This window comes from Otolemur garnettii, unplaced genomic scaffold, assembly GCF_000181295.1.
Source record: "Otolemur garnettii isolate 467f Iridium unplaced genomic scaffold, OtoGar3 scaffold00164, whole genome shotgun sequence".
Lineage (NCBI taxonomy): Eukaryota > Metazoa > Chordata > Mammalia > Primates > Galagidae > Otolemur > Otolemur garnettii.
The window spans coordinates 3,489,841-3,498,688 of record NW_003852559.1 but is presented as its reverse complement, the minus strand read 5'-3'; positions in this window follow the sequence as shown (position 1 = coordinate 3,498,688).

Below are 8,848 nucleotides of genomic sequence, written 5' to 3'. Positions count from 1 at the left end.
TGGCTCACAAATTTCTAAGTTTAAAAAGAAAGAGAAGTGTAGGAGTGTAGCATAGTCCCTAAGACACTGCTCTGTGAATTCTCTTAATTGGCCAATAGAAGGGAGAATTTATATAAATTTACAGTATTTTTGCATAAAAACAGCCTAACTAAAAGAAATATGATTCTATTAGAGATATCTGATAGTCGACTAAGCTACTCGTTAAATCTAATTTTAGCCAACAAAAATATACATTAGCTCATATAAGGAAGTATCTATATTCTCTTTATTATCAGTCATATAAAAAGAATATATTTTAAGGCATAAATTTCTGGAAAATACTTTCATCCTATTTGTTTCTATAGACTTAATGTTGTGTTCTTCTCTTTCTCCAAACATATGCCTAAAACCTATATTCCTTCACCTAACACACACAATCTCCCACCCATTCACTCAATAATTTCTACATACCATATTTAATTAAATGTTATAGGCTAGGTAACAAAAACCAGCCATGATATTTAAAACGAGATCTAGATCCACTTTCATTTCTCAGACACAGTTCACAAGCATTATTTTAAGGAAAATTGTTACTTGCTTTGGAGAATATTTAGTAGAATATTCCCTACATATCAGCATTATTACCCTAAAGTTTCTTTTAAAAAAATTACCCATCCTTTAAAATGCTATTTAAAGTTACCTTTCCTGAGAAACTTCACTTTTGAGCACAGTAAATGCCATACTCACCTAATGTTTGTCCTTGTAAGTGCCGGATATTCTTTGGCATTGGTCTCCAGCCAGAGCAATGAGAAAGGGAAGTTTAATGTCAATGTCAATGTCGTTTTGTGGCCACAGCACCTAGAAGAGTTCTTGACTCTTTATAAATACTTAATAAAAATGGGGATAAACTTTTTATAATATTATCCTTACAAAGAGTATCTATACAATGAATTCTATTATGAAAATCTCCACTTCCACCCAATCACTTAAAATCTGAATTTTTTTATGGAAATGTGAATTACATTGGCATAAAAATTTCACTGGGATAGGGAATAAAAGAAATGGTATCTATTTGTGGAGCTATGGTGGGTCGTATTTTTGTCAGCTCTGTCATGGAATAAATCAGACCTGATAACTTAGGGAACAGCTGGATATGTTTATGCCCCAAGCATATCAGTCATGTATAGATTGTAGCTATAAACGTAGGCAAATATAATACTTATAAAATCAAAATTCAGTCTGTGGAATAGACTTACATTTTGTTTCTGGAGCAAAAGATTGGCAGAAAGTTACCATGGAAGGCAATTTTCACTTCGGAAAACCAACAGATTTCTCAGGGAACATAGGCATTGTTTTGTGTGGTTTTCTCAGAAACATACATGGTTTCAAACCAGCAGAGTCTACGATGTGTCTATCTGTCTGTGAATGAAACCATGCTAGTGTCCTTGTGTTAGTGCCTTCATCCCAGCTAGGCGATGCTCACTCACACCCGTCCCCTCATGCTGCGCTCTCAGCAGGTGTCAAGTTCAGATCACACAGGGCTCTCACCTGAGACAGGTGAGCGTAGGTACCAGTCCACTGGTAACAGTATTGACTAGTATTTACCGATTATTTCTTTATTATAATAGTTCCATAAAATGTTGACTTTATTTCACCATCAAAACTGCTCGCACAGAATTCCAGTATTTTTTAGTGCACTTTCTATTTTGTGTTTAAGATGTAATGTTAACTGAATATCCCCTTGATGTACTGTGCTGCTTCAGACTTTCTGTTCTGTTTTTGTTATTGTTTGTTTAACAAAGAACTGGAGTTGTTTTAACAAAGAGCTTTGCTCCTTACACATTAAATAGACATAAATGGGAACATGTACCGATAGTCCCTCAGTTACAAATATCCAACTTACAAACAACCCACATGAAGGGAGGCTAGCACAGGTTTTAGGTAAATATACCTGTTCCAACTTACAAACAAACCCAATTTAAGAACAAACCTACAGGATCTTGTTAATATCCAGGGAACCACGTCCATAAATTTTTTTAGACACGGAACATGTGACGTGCAATCGAGTTTTAGACACCCCTGGTTGAAAAATTACTAAAGAAAAAATATTACCAACAAACTATTTCTTGTAAAAAATTCATTACTCTGCACTCTATAATTCCTCTGCATTTCTATCATTGAGATAGTAGTTTCTTCATCTTGTTCCTAAAGTTAATTGAACACACTTTTGCCTTCTGAAGCTTTCACATTATTTACAACTATGAACAACTTCCTCTTTCTTGCAACTCTTTTCTCCTTATTTCTATATGTCTATGATGTTGATTTTTTTCCTGTGGCTATTTCATTCATTCTCTGTTCCTTCTTTCTTTATTCATCCCTTACCCCATATCCCAGACTTGGCATTCTGTTCTTGTTATATGTACCTTCCGTGGTAACCTCTACATGACAACAGTGCTTTGAGTGTTATGTAAATGCTAATAAACCTCAGAACAGTGTCTCCGACCAAATCCTTCCCCTTGAGTCCCACACCTAAAGTTCAAATCACACACAAAACTAGAATATCTTCTCCTAGATATCTCAAAGTGCCATATTGATATTATGTTCTCTTCTTCCTGTTTTCTCTGTCCCCATAGATAGAGCCAGTCAGGCAATGTCCTCATACTCTCTCTGGCCTCACCTACCCTCTACTTTCAATCAGCCACAGTTAGAGTCTCCTTTCTTCCCACCTCTTCTATCCATTCCCTTTTCTCCTTTTGATCGGCCATTGCCCCAGTTTAGGATTCACTACTTTTGTCTGAACAGTTGAAATAACTTCCTAAAATATTTCACCCTCATTCTGTTTTCCTAAAATTCACTCTCTAGACAGACAATAGCCTGGTGATCTGCACAGAATGTCCCTTGGTAAAGCCACTTCTTTGTTCCCTTTTGTTCAGTGAATCCTTTAAGCTCTAATATGTTAAGATGGAGCCAAAGGTGCCTCCTGGTGAGGGAGGTACCAATTTCTAGAATTTTGTCTCTTTCTAATTCCTGAATTTTCTTCTTCTTCATCTGTACAAAACTCTCTATGTTTTTCTGGAAAGGACCACTAGTGGGTAAGCAGGTCACTTTGCACCATTCTTCCCTCTCTCTACCTACTGTATATCCCACAACATCAACAGATGTGTATTGGACAGTCAGACAAGCTCCCTGACGGGTGTGTGTGTGTGTGTGTGTGAGAGACAGAGAAAGAGTGAGTGACTCAAGTCATATTCCTCCTATTCCCGTCACATTGATGTGCATACGTCTATTCACTGTGGCACTTGTCTGCACATCCATCCTTATCTCTCTACCATATATTAAGTACCCTGAGCACAAACATTTTTTCTCCTGTGTGAGTGTCAAGCATTAAGTAAGAGATCTTAAAATTGTTTGAAAAGAATTAAGAGGAAAACTTTACAAAATTTAAAGAAACTCATATTTTATTATAATTTGTGATGTCTAAATAATTTCCTAATATAAGTAAATAACATATGGTCGCTCTCTTGTCACAAATATATCTCTTCACATAAATGTAGATGATGACGTATTGAACCCCTTGTTTCCAGAAGCATGGATAGGTACAAGGGTACCTGGCAGCAGGAAACTCCACAAACTATTTTACCGAAGGTGTGTTTGGAATCCTTGGCATAAACTGCGTTTCTATTTTTCCTTCTCAGCCCGTCCTTCCTCATTTCTGTGCCACTTCATCATAGCGACGAGGAAAGCCCATTCTTCCTTTACTTGGTCTCAGTAGCTCATCTAGGCTTTCCTATTCTGAGCATTCTTAATCACGTAACAGTAACCCTTATTTTTGGCACCATGAACCACAAAATCCTAATATACTTCTTTTGTCTTTGAAAATTATATTTAGACCCTTCATTAAAATAATATTTTCTACTTTGGCAACATTCTCAAAGCAATTTATTTCCTCACAGAATCCTTGTCTGGCTAAGAATTTTCCTGGACCTGTACTGTTCTTAGGATTCTTGCTAAGGATATATTGCTGTTGGGCTTCACTACATTATTTCCTTGAGGAGTCCACGGTGCAGACGGACTTTCACCATCACCCACTGTGGCAAAGCACGCTGATGGCTGTCAGTATCCACGCTTCTTCTTTCTACACACACACTTAAGACACATTTCCCAGCTCTCTTGTTACTGTGCAGGGCATCCGAGCTCCAGCTGATGGGAAATAAATAAACAAGAGTAGTGCCCCTTCCCAGGCTGGCCTCTTCGACATTGCACTTGATCCTCTCCCTCATCACCCAGTCAGATGTAGCAAATCCTGCCAGAGGCCCAAGGGCATAGACGGGTCCTGGGTACCTGTATTTCCTTGAATGCCACCTGCCACGTACTCTTTTTGGACTGTGCTATGAATGAAAAGACAGCTTTCTTGTTTTACGTTGGCTATTTAAAGAATAGCAATTGCCACTTGTTTTAATTACCACATCTTTGGACTATTAGGTTGTAGTCTGGCATTTCAAGGAGCGTGTGACAATAGTTCATTTTTCTCTCCATTTGTACGATATGTATGATTTTCAATAACTTTATTGCACTCAGACTTTCTTACTATTTTCTATGGCAATTATTTCATATCATATTTCTTTAGGAAACCACTCCTGGGGCCAGAGGCAGATTTATAATCCCATAAACCGAACTCTATCCTAAATCCTCTCCCAGATAACAAACACATAGGTCTTTAATTCCCACATTATGTGTATTCTCTCATATCATTCTCCCCGGCTTCACTTTCCTTGAAATTCATCATCATGTTTGGCCATTTATTGTCACTCCTGTATTCAATTCCCCTGTCCCCAGCCTTTCTTCTGCTTTCATTATCTAAATACAATCCCAACCTGGAGCTATCTCATCACACACATTTTCCATCTTCTGGACTGCTCAGGTTTCCTGGATAAAATCACATAACTCTGCCAGGCTGAGCAGATTTACAGTTTCCAATTTCAGCTGGGCTCTCAAAAATGCTTGTCAACTCTTTTACTCAGATGACTTTTGGTTTGATCGCCCTGACCTACATAATGGTATGAGCACACCACCTTCTACAGCATCTTTTGCTTATGTCTGGGCATCTCAGAGGAGCCCTTCACATACATTCGTTTGTGAATTTATGAACTGCAGTCCTCACGCTGTACTACCCCGGTCTTGCTCTCTTATTTCAGCGACCACTAGCCACTTGCCCACACATGCTTTGTGTACAGTTGCTTATGGAAACCTCACCACTGTCAATCACTATCCTGAAATGCCAGTATCACCGCCACGGATGCTGTTGCCCAGGGATCTGAACACTTCTCTCTCTTATAGAGTCAGAAAGTTCCACTATTGAGACAAAAATAAAAGGGGTCCCTCTGATCACACGTGGCACTGAAACACTGAAGGAGATGGGCACATGGCTAGACTTGCAAATTTTTCCTAAGCAGCCCGAGAATGTGTGGACCTCACCCTTTTATCATAGGTGCTCAAGTTTCTTCATTGGTGCCAAAAAAACAAAATAAAACAAAATAGCACTGTCTTCCTAATATTCTGTCCAAGCCTTCATAACCTTTCTGATGTATACACTTATAGGAAAAAAACAACTTCTCCATTCATGCATTTGAGAAACATTCCCATTCATTCACTGAATAAGTTCCTAGAGACTAATCTAGTGAATAAGGAGGTAAATATTTAAATATTTTTAATGTTCACTTCTGTCTTTAAGACAGATAGAGTGTAGAAGTGCAAGAGTCCTGTGAAGAAGTAACTGCAATAAAACATTAAAATAGCTATGATAAAATTGGGAGTAATATAAAAATGGGGTCCTAAACAGGAGAGTAATCCACTTTGAGATGAAAAGCAATGTTTCTTAGCGGAAATAATATGTAAGATGTTTCAATTTGATTACGTAAGTAGTGGCTAGCTATTATAGAATTGCAGTCATCAAAGTTTATCAAGCATGGTTCATATTGACAATTTGAAGGTAAAATATATTGGCTTCTTTTGTCCCCATTAAATATATATATATAACAAAAATAACCTTTTATTAAATGTAGAATATTTTTGTCCTTCTGTCCTTAGTCTTACCATGCTACAAATTAGTCCTAGCATATTTATGTAGTGAGTACAATCTGACCACAGGTTTTCTAGTATGGTGCTTTGTCCAACCTTCCTTTTCACTTAAAATTAAAATATGTTTAATTGCAAGCACTTAGAGAACACCTACGTAGACGCAGAGACGTAGACGTAGACGTATACACCGTGGTTGAGAAGGAAAAAGATGTTCGTGTTGCTAAACAAAGCTTGTCTTTGCCCTCATAATGGTTTACCTTATAGGAGATCAGACAAAATATTTGCCGTCATTAGCTACAGACCTTCTTTATTTTTCCAAAAAGAAAATATTCGTCCTTTTATTTTAAAAATACTTTTTAAGTCTTGTCTTAGTCAAAAAACAATAATTTTTCTTTGTTTAGAAAGAGAAGTTGAGACTAAATATAGGTAGAAATTAATAAGACGCATTAGAAAGACTTTGGTTGAGTAGAGAATATGGCCCTAGACTCGCTATTTGTGATAAAATTCATATCATTGTCGCCTTGCAGAGCAAAACCACTTCAAGTATGCCAATTTAAAATTTTTAAAAAATGAAAAAAAGAGCAGTTAAGAAATAAAATGTAGATTTGTTATTAGGGAAGAGGGTTTTTATTGTTTGTTTCTTTGCAGTTGTTTTTTTTATTGTTGTTTATTTGGATAATAGGTCAGTCTCGCCTTGAGATTGCACACAGACCCTGCAAGTATCCCTAAGTTATACACCTGCTTTATTCCCTTAACAGTTAGAGATCTTCAGTTTTTGTCATTAGTCTATGCAGTACATATTTCCATGAGATCACCTTTCTCGATACTGTCAAGTAATAGAACTGCTCTATGTATCAGGAAACAAGAGTTTAATGAGAGAGTTAAGGATTATACCCATGTGGAAAGGTCAGAGCTATGGAGATCATGATGGTTCTTGCAGGAAGGTCAGGGAAACAATCAAAGAAGACAGCAGCCTGAAAACCAAAAGGAAGTGGTTTGAAAAACGTCACAATTCCCAGTTATCTTGATAGGATCCTATACACTGTCTCGGCTTGCAACAAAAAGCTGGAGGTTGTACAAAAATCGGGTAGCTGTCTTTAGTTACCAGGATCCCATGAAAGTATAATCACCTTTCTTTACTTCTGCTTGTCATAACAAATGCGAGGGCCACTCATTAGCAAGTGCAAATCTGAGACCATGAGATTCTGAGAAATGAAGAAAGGCTGTTCCTGGCATGGTAAGCCTGAAAAGTTTGCTGACAGCCCAGTCCAGGTGGGATGGAAGGCCTTGTATTTGCTACCCTACAATGTTGCTACCCAAGGTCTTCTATGGTGATAAATAATCTGATGATATGTTACATTTAGCATGGAATGTTTTAAATTGTCTAATTTTAATAAATATTTAAATATTTAAATATTATGCTTCCTTTACTTCCTAACACAATCTAATACACTGACAACAGTATATTAAAATCTACCACGTCTTAAGTTCTTTTTCATCAGCTCTTTACTTATAAATATTACCAAAATGTTTTAATTAGGTTGGTGATATGGTGAAAATATATTGATCCTGTCCATTACTAATTATAGGAGTTAAAACTGTCTTTGTTTTTCTCTCAAATCAAAACTCTTATTGTCATTTCTATTCTTTAAGAATAGTAGATAAAGCTCTTGCTTTAAAAAAAACAATCTGCAAGACCCAATGCATCAATGCCATGTGATGTATTTAGGGTTTATGTATACACATGTAATGTGTACATTTAGGGTTTATGCATGAATGTATGAATGACCATGCACACGTCTGTGCATGTATGCACATGCACACACCCAAGAAATATTCTTTTATTCAAGTTGGTATAATCATATCAATAGAAATTCTGTTTACCGCAATCCAATTTTCTTATTAAACACCATTATTTTCTCTTCCTAAGCCAAGTAATATGTCTTAAACTAATGAAAATGTTTTATTTTCTGTATTGTCAATAACCCTGGCAGCGGAGCAGTGCTGCTTTCTGAAAATAATTCTGCCTTCCAGGCAACAGGCTTTTTTTTTTAGCATTAAATAAGACAAAATCAGTTTTGCGGTTGCTATCTGTTTTACTGTGGGTAGACCTGTGCTAAGATACTTCTATAATTAAATGTCAAATCCAGATTGACACTGGAACCACAATAATGTCTGATATTTGATGAGAAGCTGTCAACTTGCCTCTCCCTTGTCAACTTGCCAGATGCCTCCTCATAACTGCTTTAGACTGAGGGATTCCTGGCAAGCAGAGCTCCACAGACAGTCACACTGCTATGTGACTCGGAGTGAGGGAGTGGGTAGAAGGGATATGAGACAACTATTTGTTCCTGGGAACCTGAATTTTATACTCTTTTTTTTTTTTTGGTTTTGCTTTTTATTTAATCAAAGACTGGTGGATAAACATAAATACAACACAATTACTTCAGATCATTCTTCATATTGTGTACACACAGACCATGAACGTAATCTGAAAGAAATCCGCAGTCAGCAATGAAATGCATACAGCTTTTTCTTCCCTCACTCAAAAAAAAATTTTTTTTAAAACACACAAACTTAGAATCTCATCAGCACACGCTCTCCTGTAACAAATGATTCAGACATAAATAAAGAATGCATGCAAAGAAACTATATGCTAACATATGAATAACCTTTGTTAATGAAAAACCAGAAGCAGCCATAATGATTAAGATACATTCAGTTACTGATAGCTAGTTGTACCCTAAAGGGCATTATCAAAAAGAGAAATTGTGCTGCAGAGAAAAGCTCT